Raw genomic sequence first — 22,837 nt, 5'->3', positions numbered from 1 at the left:
TGCGAGGTCAATGATCGACCTCATCAACGAGCCGCGAAAGATAAAAGACAAAAACGTTTATTTCTTCGTCTACTGTCAGTCTTTTAAACTACCATCATCATCTTCACTTATTTAAGTGACGCCCTGAGCCAAGGTTCGCGCCCAACTGGGCACCCTCAGGCCTGTTCCTGAACCTCGGCTCAGCGTTGTCGTCGGCGTCGTCTGAGAGGAAAAATATTTGAAATAATGAATCGACCCTAGCGGGTCGATAGCGATAAGCGCTGAATGAGGGAACTCTTTTTAACCGACTTCAAAAAAGAAGGAGGTTATCATTCTGATAGCTTTTTTTGTCATCTTTTACGCCTTACGATATCTTTACGGAGATGACTTTTGGACATAAAACCTTGGAGGTCTGGAGGGAATGGCTATTTGGCATTAAGTCTTTTATTGGCTGTTTTAGTATTCTTTTATCTATTTTAATATAATAACGACCTCCGTGGTCCAGTGTTTGAGCGTTGAGCTTACGATCTGGACGTCCTGCGTTCGAATCCCGGTGAGGACATGTCACAAAAATTACTTTGTGGTCCCTAGTTTGGTTAGGACATTACGTGCTGACCATCTGATTGTCCGAAAGTAAGATGATCCGTGCTTCGGAAGGCACTTTAAGCCGTTGGTCCCGGTTACTTACATGAGCTATGTCTTGGCGGTTCAATAATTACCCTGACACTAGGGTTGATGTGGTTGGTCATCCGTTTCACAACCCACACGATAGAAGAAGAAGAATTAAGTGTAGTTGAGAAATGTCACTTGAACAAGAAAGAAAGTTTAAGTTATAGAAGGTGTGTAATTTATTTCGCAAGAACTATTTTTCCTCCCTCACCCTTTATCACGTATTTTATTCTATTTATTATGTAGTTTATGTTGTCGAAAGTGTATTTATATTTATACGCACAAGCATTCCCATGCTGCACTATCCCGCTATATTACATAATATTCAATAACTCCTATACTTAAAGGTTGACTGGAAGAGATTGCTACTTAGCAATAAGGCCGCCTATTGTACTCATTCCATTTCTGTTTTGTTGTTGTATTTTGTTTTTTCGTGTTTGTGCAATAAAGTATTTGTTATGTTATGTTATGTTAATTTATTTATTTATTTATTTATTTATTTATTTATTCAATTCACAATATAAGCTTACAGCTAACGCCAAAGCACTTATATGTTAGTCAAAAAGGATGCATTAAACTTTACATTAACATAGATAGGTATTTATTACATTTTACATTTTAATACTGCTTTCGATCCTTAATTTATCATTAAGGAACAAGACAGTAAATTTCCGAAACACAGATACACTATTTTGAAATATGTTGGCATGCGACTGGTGTGCGAACATTTCATTCAATAAGGAAACAGCTCTTGTTGTAGGAGCGTTTGCAGCACTACATGTACGAGCGCGGATCGGCGCGAGAATCGGCGGAGCACGCCGTGGCGGTGCTGCGCGATTTGCTAGGTAAGGTGTTGGGACAAACAGATTCATTCGAGACGCTGCTGTCGGATTGTTTACCTTGCCGCTTATAACGGCATGATAATGCATAATCGTCAGCAGCTTGCGCCTCAATAATAAACTATCCAGACCAATCATACCGTAAATGAACATAGAGGGAACCAGATATGGATAGTATTGAAAGGTCTTTTTATAGACAAATCGAGCAAACTTCTTTTGGACTTTCTCAATCATGTTTATATATTTTGCTTCATGGGGGTCCCAAATTATAGCCCCAAACTCCAACCGACTTCTGACATAAACATTATATAGGGCTAGTGCCACCCTGATGTCATTAAATGGGTACACTGTTCTTATAACAAAGCCAAGTGTTTTGTTGGCCTTCTTACAAAGCTCCTTGATGTGTTGACTGTATTTAAACTGAGTATTTAAAGTCAAGCCTAAGTCTTCTATCTCTGTAGCCCGATCCATGAGCCTTTCTCCAAGGTGGTAGGTGAAGATTTCTGGCACAATTCTAGCGAAAGTGATGACCTTGCACTTGGCTACATTTAGCTGGAGATTATTCACATGAGTCCATTCAAGTACTGCGTCAATGTCATTTTGGAGAGCAGAAGAGTCTTCAGGTCCTCCTATCCTCGTACAGAGCTTAAGGTCGTCTGCGAATAAATAACATCTAGAGTGACGTATAACACTTGGAAGGTCATCAATCATAAGAAGGAACAATGTAGGGCCCAGCGTGCTTCCCTGACTGACACCCGATCTAGTATAGAAGCTCCTTGACCGACAGCCATCAAGTGAAACATACTGACAACGATCACGCAAATAACTAGAAAAGAATGCTATAAGTTTCGAATCAAAACCAAATTGTGCTAATTTTGTCAGGAGGACATCATTGTCTACTAAGTCAAAGGCTTTCTTAAAATCGAAATAAATTGTATCAATTTGTTGTCTAGCATCTAGTTCCGAAGCAATATAATCCGTAAAGTTTATATGGTTGGTGCTAATAGATCTGGAAGCTCGGAAACCGTGTTGGCAGTTATTTAGTAATGGTTCTATTTGCCGCCTCAAACGAAAATCAATGATGGCTTCGAAGAGTTTACCAAACACTGACAAGATGGCAATCGGTCTAAAAGACGCCACATCATGATTCCGTGCTTCTTTAGGTATCGGGGTAACTCTAGAGATTTTCCAAGCTATGGGGTATACTGAAGATTTTAATGCTAGATTATACAGATGCAATAACGGAGTCTCAAATACAGCAGAACAATCCTTGACAATAAAGGGTGGGACTAGGTCAGGGCCAGCCGCGGATCGGACCTTTAGCTTTCGAACAGCACGACGAAGATCAATATGATTGACCTCACATATAGCTACAAGTGACCTCGGCTCAGAGGCATTCCTTTTAGCCTTATCAGCATCGAGGACAGGAGATTCCTTAAGAAAAACGGAACCAAAGTGCTCCGCAAAGGCGTCGATTGCTGCCTGCCCAGTGACTGTATCGTTCTTATGTGTGAAGGTAACCATCTGGTTCCTGTTACTTTTCCGATCCTTCTCGTATTGCCAAAATTTTGCAGGATCTTCCAAGATACTCGTTTGCTGCTGATTTATGTACTTGCTATGAGCCTCCTTTATCAAATACTTTACATATTCACGGTAATATTTGAACAGTTCCCTATTAAAGTCTTTCTTTTCAGATTTATATCTTTTTAAATGGAAATGTTTAAGACGTATGTATTTTATAATTTCTAACGTGTACCATTTGGGGTAGATATATCGCATATTGGATGTTTTTTTTCTCCTTAATGGAACATGAATGGCAAAAATGCGATATAGTATTGCATAGAATAAATTTGTGGCTATGTTAACATCACTCTCCAAGAGCACTCCAGACCAATCCGCCTCCCACAACGCAGAATATAGTACCCTTAAATTTGCTTTACGAAAATTAAATTCCGGGACTGCATCTAATTCACTGTTCAAAACGGGTCGCTCGATTGAGCGATAATTGCTTGGTATCGACAGTTCCACCTCTAGGGCTGGATGCGGGCGATCCAGCCAAATAAGCGGATCGATCTCATTCGTGACAACAACATCAGTATCATTAAAATTGCTCAGCACCAAGTCTAGCATGCCTCCATATTCATTAAAAACATTATTATGTTGTTTGACATTACAAAAATTCGTCAATAACTCAAAGTTATACTTAACATTAGAACTAGCAGTATTTAAATTAAAATCTCCTAATATTAAAAAGTCAACAGATGAATACTTTGTTATAGCATTTTCGATACAATTAAATACACTTACATAATTATCATCTTTAGTCCTAGGAGGTGTATATACTACACATACAATAAATTTAGAAAATTTACATGTTACTTTGGCAAATAAAATTTCTTTGTCCTCAGTGAGACCGTCAATATCAGTAAGAATTTGAACTTTAAAGTGTCTACGAAACGCGAGAAGCACTCCGCCATAACCTGTATTCCCCAGCCTATCTTTGCGTACTACTGTAAAGTCTGGTGGAAATAGTTCGCTATCACAGACAGAGTCATCCAAAAAAGTCTCAGTTAGGGCTAGAATGTCAATATGTGCCGACTGTTCTAGATTGAACCTGAATCTAGAAGATTTAATGGCAGACCTGATTCCCCTTACATTTTGGTAATAGAGTTTTATATTATTGAGTCGCATTTTTTTACGAATGTTTCTTGCTACGAAAGTTCTGGCGCCAAGGCCCAAAACAAATGTTTTCTGCCCAATTTGTTGGCCGCAATACTAAGTCCACAAATCTTGTAGGTACTCCGATTTTGAAAGAGGCGTAGTTACCCCGCGCTCGCAGCGTTTCAACTGTACAAACATCAGCACTACAAATTGTTTTAAGATGGTCATGTACTTGCTTATCAGTCGTTCCCAACTTGACATAGCAAAGGTGCAAGTATTTTACTTTTTCTGAAGCCTGAAGTAGGGTGGAAGCAGGATCCGCCGTACCGCGCAGAATTTGAATTTTTGAGGAACGTTTGTATTTCCCAGCCGTACGCCATTCGCCCTCATCAACTACAGAATTCTCAGTTTGTGGCACATCCCAACTTGGATGAGGCTGTGCTTCACTGGTTTGGTGGTCTGGTTTTGGTGAATGCGTAGTAGCATTTTGTGCTTGTAAGGACTTTTGTTGACTGTGTTTTACTGGCTGCGGTGGATCTCGAGTTCTCTTATTGATCCTATTCTTTGACATAGAATTTATATTTCTACTTTCGGTATTTTGTTCGGAATTTTGCCGATTGTTACACTGCTGCAGCTGCGGGATATGCACTCTACGAAGTTCACTTTGCTGTAGTGGTAATGATTCTGAGGCTATAAGTTTAGCTTCAATTCTATTTAGCTTTTCGTCAAGGATGTCGATTTTATTTTCGATGGGCTCCACGTCGAGCAAAGAATTATTATTATTATCTTCATTCTTGTCAATAGCTTCACTCAGTTTAATCTCTAGTCTAGATAATCTTTCAGACATTTCGTGTATTTTGTCACAAAGAGAGGATTTTAAGTAAACAATTTTAATGGTAAGTAGTTTATCCAATTCTTCCCTCATAATGTTTCGCAATTCGTCAGATGTAGAATTAGTTGTCCTATCGACTTTTTGAAATACTTTATTTCTTACTGTGATATTTTCTGTGGAGTAGTGGCGTGAAGCACTGTTTGATGAGGTCAAGTTATTTACATTGGAAATATTTGCAGTTGCTTCGTCTAAATTAGCGTTCAATGCATTTGAAACATGCCGTCCGTAGGGTTGGTCATCAATGGACATGTTTGAAACGTCGAAGATTACAGCTGACTTATTAAGTACGCTTCCAGACAGCCCCTCGTGCATAAGTTTTTGTGCGCATTCTAAACACTTCCAGGAGCGGTCCAAGTTATGACGCTCCGAAGCAAAGAAATCTTTCGTCATATCTAGACAAGCATAATGGAAACATAATCTGCAGTTAGTACATTGTAATCTCTCCCCCACACCAGCATGCATTTCACACATCACACATTTCATATTACGAGGCATATTGAGTATTGCTTCAGTATTAATTCTACTCTTCAACTTATCTCGCTCGCTAAAATCGCTCGTGTATAGTAGTGTTCGAAGGAACTCACTCGTTTGTATGGCCAGCCGAGAAGCGAAGGCACGCGCGCTAACCAATCGTGCGAGATACCGACAGCTACACTATATCTCATAAGCGAGGGGTCATACAACCTGGTCACTGACGTTCCGCAATATCGCTGTCAACTTGCGTACGGATCACAATTTCGCCGCAGGCCGCACACTCCCAGCCGGCGCATCCGTAGAACGACCGACACTCAACCACGAGACACCGAGTTCGAATCCGCGCACCGACCACTCTTTTCACTTGGTTTTTTTCTTGACTTGCAATTACTAGCAATTTGTATAGTTTCCGCACACCGAGAACGATGACGACAGCCGAGAGGGACGCCGCTATACAAGCTTCAATATGGCGCCTGTGCCAAATGCGAAACCCCCCAAGCCAATAAGAGAGCGACCGATGTTGGATAAGAATAATTGGAATTAAATAAAAAATAAAATATTTGACTTCAAATCAATAGCAGACGCACACGTCTGCTCTCAACGACGAGATGGTCGAAAAAAAAAAATTAATATTCTTGTTGAGGCAGGGGATGATTTTTATAACAGGGGATGATTCGGATAGTCAGAGTTACATCCATCGCAAGATGCTTAGGGTTAGGTTAGCTCATCGAGCTTATGTTAGACCAACGTGATAGGTGAGCCGTATCGCCGTCCATGGTCGAGCCAACTGTATTAAAGGAAACTGAATTTAGAATAAATTGATAACTGAAAATGAAATGAAAATAAAAAATAAAAACTGTTTTTATTACCAAAACAATACAATGAGGCACATAAAATAGGATGGGTACTTATATTAAAAATATATCCAAATGAACAGAGGTTCCCAAACTAGGCGGAGCCTGTATCTTGGGAGACCGTAAAAAAATGGGTACTTACATGGTGATGTTGGCGCATAGTTTGCCAAAGGAAACTTAAAATAAACTAATTGCATCTTATTGGTGCAAGTCCGGTACCAGGGCTATGTGTTGACAAATATTTACCTCAAACATAGCTGTCGAAGCTTGGGTATACTTTCTCTGCTCTGCCTACTCCATCAGGAATACAGGCGTGATGACATTATAACCGGCCAAGTAGTTAATGCCATCTGCGGCAAATCTACAATAAGTCACGTCAAAAAAAAAAAAGGTACCAGGGCTCGAAACGGCCACAGTGACTCAGGGTGTGTTTTGATACTTCATTAAGGACATTATCTCAAAACTTGTTTGAAGAACATTTTATGGGTCATTTGAGAATCATTGCGAATAAAAAAACTGTTATCACTCTGCCGACGTGTCCATAGGACCTTTTACTAGCCATTTAATAAATTTACGTTTACATTTCAATGTACATTAAAAATATAAAGGAAATTAAAAACAGTTAAATAAACGCAATCTCCGAAGCCCGGAATTTTACGGCCAAGTACTTAGTTAATGCCATCTGCGGCAAATCTACAATAAGTCACGTCTAAAAAAAAAGACGGAATCATCTACTTTTCCCGACAATTAAATGATTCAGCCTGCAATGGGACTGCTGAGGGCTCTCACCCGGTAAAAAATTTGACACAACACAGGGTGCCCAGTTGGGCGCAAATATTTTGTGCGCCACATCTTCAAACGTGATACTGGCAGAATTGTGACCACACAGAAGCCATTCATCAAGAATTGAATTGAATTTGTGCGCCACATTTTTGTCCATACCGTTTTTACTACACTATATACAGGGTGTTATTAATAGTAAGTGCAGTTTTCCGTCGCAAAAGTACGGAACTAAAAATAATTAAAAAAAAAACTTTCATGAATTTTTAATGGAAATTCCATTTGATATCAACTCAGAATCATGGCCTGAATCATCCCCGAAGTTTTCGTTACGGTGTCACAAATATCCATACATAGTCGTATGGCTACCTGTAAGTACTTGTACGGTCACGAGCATTAATATGTATATACTTTGGTACCATGTCACATTAACTTTTTTGACAAATTGAACTGTAAGTCTCACTAAATGTTAAAATATATGTTAGTGCGAGAGAGTCCTAAAGTGGGTACATTATATTGCTCATGACTGCACATGGTGTAACTGTCATGACAACGAATACTGAGGGAGGTGATTCGACTCATGAATCATGATTCTGAGTTAATATCAAGTGGAACTTTCCATCGCAAAAGTATAGAATTGAAAATAATTTTGAATAACACATAAATAAACATTAATTTAGCGACGGAATATTCCACTTGATATCAACTCGGAATTATAGTCTCAATCATTCCCCAAAGTTTTCGTTACGATGTCACTAACACCCTGTATAATAGCACCAGATGGCTACTGTGGTGGGTATTTGGTGACCAATAACATCAAGAATTCAAGATTTTTAACCATAACCTTTTGTCTCCTTCCTTCATTTGAATAGAATAGCAATCAAGACCATTTTCTACTAAGGGTAAGGCCACACGAGCGTTTCCGGGCCGTTGCGTCGTCGAAGTAGACTTTTGAAATGATCTCTTATAATAATGTTATCTAGTCTATTTGTTTCCACTGCATTTTTTTTTAATGTAGAATCATCAACGACTCATGAACGTGGAGGACGTGGTTTCAAACATTCCGAAATCAAATTAATAAAAATAGAAAAAAAAAGAACGTTTTTTGTCACCTTTAGAACTGTCTTTATTTACATAAACTGCCTATATACGTCCCACTGCTGGGCACAGGCCTCCCCTCAATCAACCGGAGGGGGTATGGAGCATACTCCACCACGCTGCTCCAATGCCGGTTGGTGGAGGGGTTTTTACGGCTAATAGCCGACAGCCTCCGTGGTCTAATAGTTAGAGCGTTAGGCTCACAATCTGGAGGTCCGGGGACATTGGCGAAATCACTTTGTGAGACTGTCCTTTGTTTGGTAAGGACTTTTCAGGCTTGAATCACCTGATTGTCCGAAAAAGTAAGATGATTCCGTGCTTCGGAGGGCACGTTGAGCCGTTATCTTTATTTAGTAATCAGAATATCATAATTTATGTTTGACCTACCAAACCACCTGATTCTCACCGTGTGCCGTCTAACGCAAAAATCGAGCGAGACACATTCTATGCACTCTTACCCTTACTCGTTAGTGGCTTACGACCATTTAAGACTAAGGCCAGGCGCGCACTACGAGTTTTTCGCCGCGCGACAGAAAAGTGCAGCGGCATAATATCGCACTGTAATACTGCGCCGCTGCGGCGGCTCTGCCGTCAAGTGCGCGCAATACAATTTAAAACTGTTTGGTACAGTATTACAGTGCGACATTATGCCACTGCTTTTTTCTGCCGCGCGGCGAAATACTCGTAGTGCGCGCCTGGCCTAAAGAATCCAAAGGATCCAGGTCCCTTCTAACATTGTGGGCTATTATTATGGATGATAGAGTGATCACCCGTGACTATTTTCATCAATTCACATTCATCTTAGGACTTGTGTCATGGGTACAAGCTGCCTATCCCTTTAGGGATCTCAAGCGCGAGTTTAGGTAGATAAAAGACAGTGTACAAAATTAAAACACATAATAACGGGTTCTTACCGCGCTTAAAGCAGGGATATGAGACTCCCGATATTTCGACACTGTTGCAAGTGCCATGACCACGGGATGACTGATGACTGACTGATGTCATCCCGTGATCATGGCACTGTTTTAATTATGATAATAACCGCGTAAACTTAAAACAGTGTACAAAATGTTCCTCGATGTAAAAGTTATGACTCCTTACAGTTTTCGATAAACAACAAGTAGTATGTTCGTAGCTTCGTCGTCGTAACGCATCGACAACGCATCGTGTGGTGCCACTGTAACTTTTTGCGACGTCGTAAAAATACGACTGTCAAAGAAATGCTTTGTGCGGAGAAAAAAAAGCAGTTAATGTGCAACCCGGGATTCAAACCCACGACCACCGACTACCGTGGCATGGCTATGAATATGCGTAGCCCGGGATAATGTAGCCGGTATGTAAATATGATGGTTAGGTCAAGTTTATGGTGATAAGCGGTAGCGGATATGCGTAAACGCTTTTATTCGAGTTATGACCTTTATTTAACTAAGATTGCTTTTTTAAATGAATTAATTTCAACGCGGCTGGTATTGATGGATATTTTGAGATATTAATAGTCTTCCTCGTGGATTACCAACATCATCAGCCCTGGTGTCAGTGTTACTATTGAATCGCCCATATTGAATCCAAAGGACCCTGACATGGCTCATGTAACCACTACTAACTTTTTTTAGTTAGTAGTAAGTAAGCAGGACCCACGGCTTAGCGTGCCTTCCTACGGATCATCTTTTTTTCGGACAATCAGGTGATCAGCCTGTAATGTCCTAACCAAATTAGGGATCACAAAGTGATTTTCGTGATATGTCCCCACCGGGATTTGAACGCGGGACCTCCGGATCGTGAGTGGTTAAAGTGAACAACGCCATCTACCGTGTGTTAGGGGAACGTCGATTGGAAAGTTCCTCATTGTAATAACAGAGTTTCAAATAACAGGAATAACATTATCAGGAGAGAAGAGACAGGAGGAATCTACCCTCATTGCCCGAGCACGCCCACACTTACACACATGTACACACACGCACGCACACACACACGCACGCACACACAGACACATACACGCACACATACACACATTATACAAACATTCTTTAATTGCTTATTTGTAAAACGTAAAGGTAACAAAACTTTCTTACCTATTTACTACTGTTATAGAAGAGCGGGGTCTCCTGGTACAGGCATATTTTGCTTAAAAGGAGGCTCCAGTAATTAGTTTAAGAAAAACATGTAAGAAAAGAAAATAAATACTTTTTGTTTTTTTTTTTTTTTGATTATCTAATACGATGTCTCATAAACCAGAGCAGTATTTTCTGTACGGTCAAGAGCATTAATATGTATTCATTTTGGTACCATGTCACATTAACTTTTTTGACAAATTGAACTGTAAGTCTCACTAAATGTCAAATATGTTCGTGCGACAGAGTCCTAAAGTGGGTACAGTATATTGCTCATGACTGTACACCACAGCTCGTCTTTTCACTAGCAAACACTACTTATAACGACCTCCATGGTCCAGTGGTTGAGCGTTGGGTTGGAGGTCCCGGGTTCGATTCCCGGTAGGGACATATCACAAAAATGACTTTGTGGTCCCTAGTTTGGTTAGGAAATTATTGGCTGATCACCAGATTGTCCAAAAGTAAGATGATCCGTGCTTAAGTCGTTAGTCTCGGTTGCTACTTACTGATGTAAGTAAGCAATCGTTACGTGAGCCATGTCAGTGGCCTTTGGTGGCTAATTAGTAACCCTGACACCAGGGTTGATGAGGTTGGTACTCCACCTCACAACCCACACGAGAGAAGAAGAAGACCTCTCAGTATACAAGAAGAACAGAAGACGTATAATACGCACCAATAATCACCCACCAATATGCGTGCGCGTCATAAAACAATCGTTAATCAAAATCCGCTCCCCGCTCCTCTTATGCCTATACCCTAACCCTTAAAGACATATTGTAATTATGACTAAACAATCGGTACTTTACTCATAATTATGTTCGTAATTACTTTGTAATAACTTAACAGCTTGTGTGTTGCTTCCATGCTGCTTAATAATCAATTAGGGCTGTGTGGTGGACACCTTACTGGGTAGCCCTCAACGCTCTATTTGTCCGGCCAAGTAGTTAATGCCATATGCGGTAATCTACAATAAGTCACGGCAAAAAAGAAGGGGTGAAAACCTGACACTCCTTTGAGAGTCAATGTGGTCAAATCGATATCAAAACAAAATCGATATTGCACATAACATTTAGCAACAGTACATATGGGCGGCCTTATAGCTCTGAAGCAATTTCACTGTGGTTCTGTGTGTCCTGTTGTTTCTTGAACGGGGTGCGCCGGTTCGATACCCAGTACTGGATTTGCACCAATGAGTTATTAATTTACCATAAGTGCAGTTTTCACTAACACAGTTGGCTCGACCATTATAGACGGCGATACGACTTACTTATCACGTTGGTCTAACAGAAAGCTCGGTGAGGCGTGGGTACTTAGTTCACCTTGCGATGGATGTACCTCTAACTATCCCAATTGGGGTATAGTCGAATAATTAGATAGATAGATAGATAAAATACTTTATTGAGCACAATGGACACAAAATACAGAGGTAAGGAGAACATTATTATACAGAAAAGCACAACAGGCGGCCTTATTGCTCATGCAGCAATTTCTTCCAGGCAACCTTTGGGTACAGGAAAATAATAGCGGGTTAGTGCATTCTAACAAAATAATTGTTTAATTTTCTAACTTTTGTTTTTTTTTTCTAAATTCGAAAATTGAGAATTTATTATGTTTTTTTTTTTTATGTCCCGCACATATTCGAACCCGGGACCTCCGAATCGTGAGCTCAACGCTCAGCCAACTGGACACTGAGGCCGTTATTCATCTTATTCAATTGGTTAACTTCTTAAGGTATAAAATGTTTTCATAATAATTCCAAAAATTTCGTATAAAATGCCCTTCACACTAGTAATAATATAGACAGTCATATAAAAATAAAATACTGCTTTCGAACATTTCGGACTTAAACTGCCTTAATAACTATTGAAAGTCACTCGATTGTCGCGTTAGTCTTATTTAAAAAAAAAACATGAGGTCCAGGGTGCCTTTATTTATTTATTTATTTATGGATCACTTACAGCTATGCACATTATAACATTTAGTTAGAACGTAATTAAACAAAGTAAAACAGTACTTATGTGTAAGCCTATTACAAGTGAACACAACATTCACCATAAAACCTGTAAAATAAAGTGCCTTCTTCCATCATGTGGATTGTGAGGTGGATTACAAACCAAAGCACGGTTCATCTTACTTTTGCACAATCAGGTGATCAGCCTGTAATTTCCTAACCAAACTAGGGATCACAAAGTGATTTTTGTGATTTGTCCCCACCGGGATTCAAACCTGGGATCTCCGGATCGTGAGCCCAACGCTCAACCACTGGACCACGGAGGTCGTTAGGGTGCCTAAATTCGTTGGAATACGTTGATTTTTGGTATGGGTATTATTTACAGCATAATCATTATTTTAATTGTAATTATTCTTAATCCTTATCGTCACAATTGTTTCTACAATTTATTTGTGTCTCTCTTTTTAAGCTAACCAAGTAGCCTCTTTTTTTTAAGTATAGTTAAAGCCCTTTGCGGCAAATATACAATAAGTCACGTCAATAAAAATGTGGCTCTATACAGAGTCATAGAATAAGGAATAGTATTATTTATAGAACGGCAACTATCCGCTCCCCACCAGTGTCTGAGCTAGGTTTACCTAACCCCTCCCCTCGAACATAGTTTAGACTTGAATCGTATGGTGTCAGACGTCACACACACAGATGCGTGTGTACGATAATGTCAATGTGTAGTGCCTGTGTAAAAGTAGGTTGTTTATATGAAGTGCCCGGGGTGTAACATAGTTTTAGTGACACCGTAACGAAAAAAATACACCATCTACTCGATTATACTAAAAACAATAGTAAGTGTTTCTTTTATCGGAAATGTTTAATAAAGGAAATAATTAACAGGAAATTCCACTTAATATCAACTCAGATTCATGGAAACATCCCCCAAAGGTTTCGTTTCCGTGTCACGAATAATTTATTTAAAATGAGTATGACAGCTTCGTGAAAACGAGAAAGATTCGACTTACAATCCGAGAACAAATAGTAGCCGATCTTCGGCTCTTAATTTACGATGTGGGGTATAAAATATCTTGAAAATATAATTATAGGTGTCGACTCAATGCAATGTCGGCTCTGTTTTTGTCTGTATTATTTGATATATGGATATTGAAATACAACTGCTATTTTTGGGAACAAAAAGTTGCATCGAAAATACGCTTTCTTTGTACCGAAATTATCATACGTAGGTACAAAACATAACATATTATAGTTCAATAGGTAACATAACATAAGAACACGACTATAAATATACCAATTATGGTAGACAGAGGTACATCCATTAACATGACCTAAGTACTTACCCACATCTCACCGAGCTTTTTGTTAACCAACTTGTTAGGTACTCAATTGCTACTTGCTATTTGACAGTTCAAAGGAAAACATGAAACAGTAGGACTAGGGCCCTGTGCTGGGAGGTTTTCTGGCCACGTCTTTCCCTCAGCGTTACAGATTCCGACGTGGTAGTAGTTTTACAGCTAGTTACGTAATATGTAATAAAATTTTTTTGACGTTCAAAAAGCGCTAACTTTGTAAGCCAATTTTGAAAAATAAATATTTTTGAATTTTGAATTTTTGTAACAATAAAACATTAATTATCCAATATAGTTTTCTTTTTATTAAAATCATTTTAAATATTTCATTTTTAGAAAATAAGAATGCAATATTTTTATCTGCCTATTATAAGACCCGAAATACGGGCGGCCATGTTTGAGCTTCGTGTGACGTCACATATAAAAAATAAACAAAAAATATCCGTCAAGTTTCAAGTCATACTTTTTGACAGTTTCTTTGTTTATTGAAATGTGACGTCACTGGGCAAAATGTCACGTAACCAACCGTTTTAGGGTGAAATAAATTAATGAAGAAAAATACATAAGTACCTAAGTATGTTTTTTTTCTATAATACAAAGCTTTTTCGAGAAAATTTAATATATTAATGGATATAAAAAATAAACGTTTGTAATTTTTAAAATACTTATCCGAAAACTGTCAAGTAGCCAATTAAGTATTTTTTTTTTTTGTTTTGTTTTTCCCCGAAGGGTAAGGCAAAGGGAACTATGCCCATACAGCCATGTCTTACGTATTTTTTTTCTTGATGATTAATGAAATGATGAAAGGTGATGATGATGAAACCTAAGCCCTCACCCTCGGAGTAGACTCCTACTCCGAACCCCAAACGAATTAAATCAAAAGTCCGCATAAACTTTCGAGTTATGAAGCGGCTTCCTGGCACGAAGCGAAAATAGGCAATACACTTTGATCATTGAATACTCCGATATAATAACACTCGCGAATGTCTTCCGACTAACTTAATGCGATCATTAACCACAAAGCACTACTTCGTATTAATTATTTAGATTATTCAATGAAGAAAGCAACTGTCCTGTTCCCGTTTCCCGCCAAAAAGCCGCCAATTAAGTAAAATACAATTAGTCCTTAGTAAGGTATATGTATTGAAATGCTACTTAAATATTGAATTCAATAAATTGGGAATTCAATGTACGTTGAATGAACATGTGCAGTGTGTAATGTATGCTCCATACGCCTCCGGTTGATTCTTCTTATCGTAACCCTGGTGTCAGGGTTATTATTGAGCTGCCAAAAGCCCCTGATATGGCTCATGTAACGACTACTCACTTACATCAGTAAGTAGTAACCGGGACCGACAGCTTAACGTGCCTTCCGAAGCACGGATCATCTTACTTTTTGGACAATCAGGTGATCAGCCCGTAATGTCCTAACCAAACTAGGGATCACAAAGTGATTTTTGTGACATGTCCCTACCGGGATTTGAACCTGGGACCTTCGGATCGTGAGCCCAACGCTGAACCACTAGACCACGGAGGTCGTTGATTGAGCGGAGGTCTGTGCCCAGCAGTGGGCCGTTTATTTATGTTATGGCCAGTAAGCAGTAAAAAGGCAATCAGTTTTCAACCCAATGAGTAAAGATCCAAAAATTTAAAGCATATTATTCCTGCGAACATCATTCAGTATTTAGTATCCCGATTTTTTTTCATAACTTTTAATACGTTTTCGCGATGACAGTCGAAACTTTGAGAAAAAAATAAATTTTATTTTATTGCAAATCGGTCCTCGGGCTTAGCCTCAAAGGGGATTGGCAGAAAAAAAGAATACGTTTTTTTTACGTCATAAATTTTAGCGGTTACGCCCTATGTATTTAGGAGAAGCGGATCGTAAATTTAATTTTTATTTTATTTATTTTTTAGTGATGTTTTGCAAAACATCTGTGTGTTTTTTAAGATTTTTTTAAGACATTCTTAAGTTTAGACTTTTCGTTTTCCTAGGTGACCGTAACAGATACAACTCACGTCTATAATCACTTACGCGTTGGGCAGAAACGTCCGCGTTATGGTTTTTAAGTTTCACTTTTTTATCTGTACCTTTTTCTTTCTGTATCTTATTTAATATCACTAATAGGCGCTTCCTTTTTTTGACATGACTTATTGTAGATTTGCCACAAACGGCATTAACTACTTGGCCGGACAAATGGGGAGTGCAGAGGGCCCCAGAGGAAGGACCCGGAGGGGGAGGGACCCAATACAAAATTTAAGACAACGGGTCTAAGAGTCATGTCAAAAAAATATTGGAAAGGGCGCGTCACAAGTACTGTAACTTGGAACCTGACAGAGGGTATCAGTAACTGTCAGTGCTATTCAGAGGCGGAGTACAGGAGTCCTAGTACGGCTTTGAAATAGACTACTCTGGGCGCCATCCCAATCGCGTCAGACAGAGTACTGCGGGGCGGAAGGCAAGAGGGAAATCACTGCTCTATTTTTCCCTAAAAACGCAGCATGAAGAATGCTACACCGACAAGAGCGTGTCTTAAATTAGTGATAAGTAATGATATATATTAGGCAAAAAGTAAAGAACGAAATGCAATATTGGTAGTTTTTATTTAATTCTACGTGACTACAAAATCGAGAATCGACTTTTTGACTCGTCACGAGCGAGACACTCGGACGTAATCGATTTTAACGAGATTATCGGCCTACATTTCGAAAGTTATGTCATCGGCAGAAGCTACGATAAGAATGGTATAATCATAGTATAAGAAAACAAGGGGGGTTAAAATGGCCACATCGAAGCAATTCATCTCAGAAAGCAGTATTGCTATTTGACATTTGTTTGCATATGCGGTAGATATAAGTCTCAAATACTAAATAAACTTAGCTTCTGAGTATGTTAGTTTACAAGAAACATGTTATTATAAGCTCATAACAATGACATCATTCGAGACGTCGAATTATCCCAAAATACTGTTCGATATTTCATTAAGAATGGCTTTGTAAATGGTCCAAAAGACGCTCCTTTATGTAGTTTAATGCTAGTAACTCACTGGTATTGTGATGTGTTGGGCCGTGGTGCAAGTTTGAAGCATAATTATGCAATGTAACATAACATAACAGCATCAAGCCTGTTACCATTAAGGGTTACGCAGTGGTATGCTAGTACATCTACTCCTCACCAGCCGTGTAATGGGACCAGGGGGGTTAAAATGGCCACATCAAAGCAATTCATCTAAGAAAGCAATGTTTTTACTTTGGTGCAATAAAGTGTATTTGTATTGTATTGTATTGTTGCAATTTGACATTTGCGCATATAAAAGTAAGTGCGCAATGCAAACAAATGTCAAATAGCAATATTGCTTCCTTATATGAATTGCTTTGATGTGGCCATTTTAACCCCCCTGTTTTCTATTATAATTAAGTAAGCACCTAAGTAAGGAGCTCGGTGGCGCAGCGGTAAACGCGCTCGGTCTGCGATTGTTGAAGTTAAGCAACTTTCGCAAAGGCCGGTCATAGATATTTGTAGGGACCACAAAAAAAAAAGTTTTCATCTCGAGCTCCACCGTGCTTCGGAAGGCACGTTAAGCCGTTGGTCGCGGCTGCATTAGCAGTCGTTAATAACCATCAATCCGCACTGGGCCCGCGTGATGGTTTAAGGCCCGATCTCCCTATCCATCCATAGGGAAGGCCCGTGCCCCAGCAGTAGGGACGTTAATGGGCTGATGATGATGAAGCACCTAGGTGAATGGTAAAGATTTGTTTTGTGTAAGTTCTTTAAATATATGAGAAAGCGTGGCGTATGCCGAAGAAGAAGGTATCGAAACAAACCAGTTTAGGATTAGCGATGTTTTTAAAACAATCTATGTGTAATTTATGAAGTGTTATAAACAAATAAAAAAAGGGGGGCGTGCATACCATAGATTTACTACTACCGTAGATTGAACATCAGCGCTCAAAAAATGGGACGCAAAGTTACTGTTAATATAGCGACTTGTTTGTAGTTTTTCGCAAATAGCGTTAACCACTTGGCCGGAAATTGGCAGGAGATTATGAACTGCTCACTCAACAATAGATAAATCGTTTAACTAAACCCGCTTAATTGATAATTAGGTGTTGTGTGAATTATAGTGCTATGCATGAACTGTAATTCCGGACTAGATTCGGAGCGATAGGACATTTTGCGAATGGGACATTGTGAGATAGGAACATTTGCGAAAGGGACTTTCTGCGAAAAGGACATTGTGAGAATGGAACATTTTGCGAAAGGGACATTTTGCGAATAGGACATTGTGAGAATGGGACATTGTGCGAATGAAACATTTTGCGAAAGGGACATTTTGCGAATAAGACATTGTGCAAATGGGACATTGCCAGAATGGATCATTTTGCGAATGGGACGTTTTGCGAATAGGATATTGTGCGAATAGGAAATTATGCATCTAAAACTCTAAACCCCTCATTTTAGGGGCCGTGATATTTATAATATCCGCTAGAGCTTCCACCTTGCTTCTCCCGAATCCTGCACACGTAGCGTGCGTAGGCGCTGCTCATTACAATACAAAACTATTGTGCTTCTTATGATATGTAAACATTCAGTCGCTTAGCGTCGACCGGACAGACAGACATTTTTGGACGGGTTTTATTGTGTACTTGCTGTTGCTCGCTTCCGTGGTCCAGTGGTTGAGCGTTGGGCTCACAATCCGTCAGTCGCGGGTTCGAATCCCGGTGTAACCACCACCAGGTCTGATTTTTTACAGAAGCGACTGCCTGTCTGACCTTCCAACCTGTGAAGGGAAAACCAGCCCAATACAGGTTAGGTCACATACCTCCGAAAATGCATTTCTCGGGAATGTGGGTTTCCTCACGATGTGTTCCTTCACCGCTGAGAACGTGATAATCATTTATGATCCAAATATGAATTCGAAAACAAATTCGACAATCATTGGTGCTGGATTCGAACCCGCGACCTCAAAGTGAGAGGCAAGCGTTCTACCAACTAGGCTACCACGGCTCCCGTCCTGGATTTTTTTTTTTATTTATTTCGCGTCAATAACTCGTTAATAGTAAGGACACTGGCTGCTAATCTTTTGCTATTTGTTCTTTCTTGTACACTGTTCTTATCTACTTAAAGGTAAGGTAAATAAATCTCTTCGCATAATACGTACGGTCACGAGCATTAATATGTATACACTTTGGTACCATGAAACATTAACTTTTTTGACAAAATGAACTGTAAGTCTCAGTAAATGTCAAATATGTTAGTGCGACAGAGTCCTTAAGTGGGTACATTGTATTGCTCATGACTGCACATGGTGTAACTGTCATGATAACGAATACTGATGGAGGTGATTCGACTCATTCTGAGTTAATATCAAGTGGAATTTTCCGTCACAACATTCATTATTTTTTTTAGATTATTTTCAATTTTATACTTTTGCGATGGAAAATTCTACTTGATATTAACTCAGAATAATGAGCTGGATCAGCCCCCTTAGTATTATTTGTTACGATGTCACTAACACCCCGTACAAGTACATACAGTAGCCATACAATTAGGTATGGGTGTTAGTGACACCGTAACGAATACTGAGGGATGAATCAGACCATGATTCTGAGTTGATATCAAGTGGTATTTCCTGTCAGAAAATTCATGAAAATTTTAGTTTTTTTTATTATTTTCAGAGCCATACTTTTGCGACGGAAAATTTCACTTGATATCAACTCAGAATCATGGCCTGAATGACTAATACTGCCGGCGGCACATCACTGTTTCTTCTTCAACAAAACCTCGCTTGCTTTAAATTTTTTTCCTTCCGGTTAATAAAATTGACTCACAATTTTTTCCTAGATTAAAACCAACTAGTCTAATGCGAGATTTTGTTAACAATAATCACATCCGAAGTGGTCACTACAACGACGAGATGCGAAAGTTACGTGTATCTGTCTGTTTGCATTCCCTATAAGATCTCGTTAGATTGGCCGCGTAAAAAAGAAGGCTTCAAGCCTGAACTCGTAAAATACACGGACGAAAAACCAATTAAATTCCGTCGCCACCATGCGATGGACATCAATCCGAATCAGCGGAATTACTCTCAACGTGAGATACGGGAGGTGAACGCGAGAAAAACTCAAGTCTTAAGACCGAATGTCTTTTTAAAACCCACAAAACCATTGTTTATTTTTATTCAAAGTAACAATAAACATTTTACAATAATTAAAACTCTCATAAACCTATCGACAGGTTTTTCTGAACACCGCAAAAATTTGATAAAAATATTGTAAGTTAGTTAATTGTTATTGTTGTTAGTTAGTTGTTGGTTGCTGTGCCCAGCAGTGGGACGTATATAGGCTGTTTATGTTATGTTATAAGTTAGGTAATGGGTATTAGTGACACTGTATACAGTGTCACTGTAATATTAAACTGTCAGTGTCAGTTTAATATTATATCTCGGCCTTAGGAGGGGAGGAACTTTGTAAAAAACAAAATAGATATATTTATTAATAAAAATGATGATGAGGAATGATGTTGGTGAGGTTGGTACTCCACCTCACAACCCACACGATAGAAGAAGATAAAAATAAGTATAGTAAATAGTAGTATAAGTAGTTTGATTAGTACATTACAGGCTGATCAACTGATTGTCCGAAAGTAAGCGGCCGTTAAGCCGTTGGTCCCAGTTACTATTTACCGATGTAAGTCGTTACATGAGCCATGTCAGGCGCCTTTGGCAGCTGAATAATAACCCTGACACCAGGGTTGATGAGGTTGGTGATCCACCTCACAACCCACACGACAGAAGAGAATAGGTATAAGTGTAATGTATACTCATTGTGTTATTTCTCTCTGTTTTTCCTGTGTGAGCATTAAAGTATCAATCAATCAATCAATCAATAATACTTTATTGCACAACAACATATTTATATAAGTATTTGTTATGTTATGTATAATATCCTTGGTCCTTGGTGGTTGGTTCCTTTGGTTATCCTGTCCTTTGTTTGGTAAGGACTTTTTAGGCTTGAATCACCTGATTGTCTGAAAAAGTAAGATGATTCCGTGCTTCGGAGGGCACGTTACGCCGTTGGTCCCGGCTATTAGCCGTAAAACACCTCCACCAACCCGCATTGGAGCAGCGTGGTGGAGTATGCTCCATACCCCCTCCGGTTGATTGAGGGGAGGCTTGTGCCCAGCAGTGGGACGTATATAGGCTGGTAATGTTATGTCCTTACTTACCTAAAATGTCAAATACACGAATGGAATCTGTAAAGTATTTATTCCACATGGTAAATGTAATTTTGGGCGATTGCATTTTAAAATTTCTCCAACCATCAGTTCTCCATCAGGAATATAGTTCTTTTTAGTTCTTCTCCAGGCCTACTTTCGTGATCATCGCTTAATTTCAGAGGCGTTGTACCGCCCAAAATTTAGATTGCTGCTACGTCTGCCATCATAACCTGACCCCTGACACAGTCCTTATTCTAACCAACTTCCACCCCCTCTAGACTTGTCAGAGGTCTTCACATTCTGTTGGCAAAGTATCAAAATTAAGCACCAAAATCATGATATATACGATTCTGGGCGTTATCTGTTATCGGTCGAAATGTATTCGGTAAACTTTAATCACGGTTGAAGGAGGAGAAATATCGCGGGGCAAAACAGGGTGTATTATTTTTATTCAATTACGAAAAATAAATAGTCACTGTGGTATAGACACTACGGTATAGTCACTATGGTATAGTCACTGTGGTATAGTCAATATGGTATAGTCACTGTGGTATAATCACTGTGGTATAGTCACTATGGTATAGTCACCGTGTTATGGTCACTGGAATAGTCATTGTAGAATAGTCACTATGTGTATGTATCTCTGACTATCCCAATTGGTATATAGTCGTGAACTTATGTTATCTAATTGATCCGACTGAAAATCGAACTCCCAAACCTGTGGTTTTGTGGTCATGTCTAGCCATTAAACAATCGGAAAACAATATTATTTTACACAAATTATTTCCCACTAACATTTAATTTAACAAATGAACCATATAAACTTACACAAACAGGAACACCTCACACATTATTTTTTTTAATATAATAATAAATAAAATCCAAATTTTCCAATATTTGTTGAACGAAATGCAATCAGAACGATGTTGCCTTTGCAAATACAATCGGTAAAAACAAATACGTAGAAAAATTAAACTGACGGCGCCATTTTGGAAAAAAATCACCATCCACGTTGGTTTGGTTTCGATTGATTTTTCATTGGACGCTCATGAATTTTGGACGCGGTTAATAAGTTTGATATGTCTGGGGCTATTAACTTGACACAATCACGCTCATGATTGCTATTGGTATGGGCATCATCATCAGTCCATTAACGTCCCCACTGCTGGGGCACGGGCCTTCCCTATGGATGGATAGGGAGAACGGGCCTTAAACCATCACGCGGGCCCAGTGCGGATTGATGGTTATTAACGACTGCTAATGCAGCCGGGACCAACGGCTTAACGTGCCTTCCGAAGCACGGAGGAGCTCGAGATGAAAACTTTTTTTTTGTGGTCACCCATCCTATGACCGGCCATCGCGAATATTGCTTTACTTCAACAATCGCAAACCGAGCGCGTTAACCGCTGCGCCACCGAGCTCCTCACGATCGCTATTGGTATGGGCATGGAGAGTAAAAAGGCTACATTGAAGCAATTCCGTGACTTCCGGATTTTGTTACAGTCTCCAAATTATTATTTATTATTTACTATTAGCTAAAAACATCATCATTACAGGTTTCACTTAACCTAATGCGATAATGATAGCGATATTATAAAGAAAGAATAACATCAAAAACAATCACAACAACAAAAATCAATCACAACAATCTTACTTGCGACATAGTATTTCAAACGCTACTCTCTGGAACTCAGTCAATGAGCATGTGAATAGGTCTAGATTATGTGAAATTTCATTTAGTATTTCAATGGCCCTTGTTAATGAACTAAACTAAAGCATGTTAGTCCTAGCTACCGACACCTTAAACAAATCTGCTCTAGGGCCCCGTCGAAGTCTGCTGCTCGGTACCACTATCTTTAATGATTCTAACATGGTGATATTAGTGAGTTTTCCTCGAAAGACTTTAAACACGTACTTCCCCAGAGCAACATCCCGTCGTACCTCTAATTTAT

General features: G+C 39.2%; 1 protein-coding gene across 2 annotated transcripts in view; it reads left to right on the top strand.

Annotated features, from left to right (window-relative positions):
- Nucleotides 1-16,883, top strand: part of LOC126378516 (LHFPL tetraspan subfamily member 2 protein) — a 492,824-nt gene extending 475,941 nt beyond the window's left edge. Inside the window, exon 6 of one of the 2 annotated variants that reach the window (XR_007568087.1) lies at nucleotides 16,863-16,883. The gene's annotated coding sequence lies outside the window, so the exon portion shown is untranslated. Of the gene's footprint in view, nucleotides 1-16,437; nucleotides 16,473-16,862 lie in introns of those variants that run through there. The other variant, XR_007568086.1, reaches the window with a different exon arrangement.
- Nucleotides 16,884-22,837: the final 5,954 nt, after the last annotated feature.

The sequence above is a fragment of the Pectinophora gossypiella genome, chromosome 26 (assembly GCF_024362695.1).
Source record: "Pectinophora gossypiella chromosome 26, ilPecGoss1.1, whole genome shotgun sequence".
Classification (NCBI taxonomy): Eukaryota; Metazoa; Arthropoda; class Insecta; order Lepidoptera; family Gelechiidae; genus Pectinophora; species Pectinophora gossypiella.
Note: the sequence above shows the minus strand (reverse complement) of the source record. Positions and strands in the feature narration are given on the sequence as shown.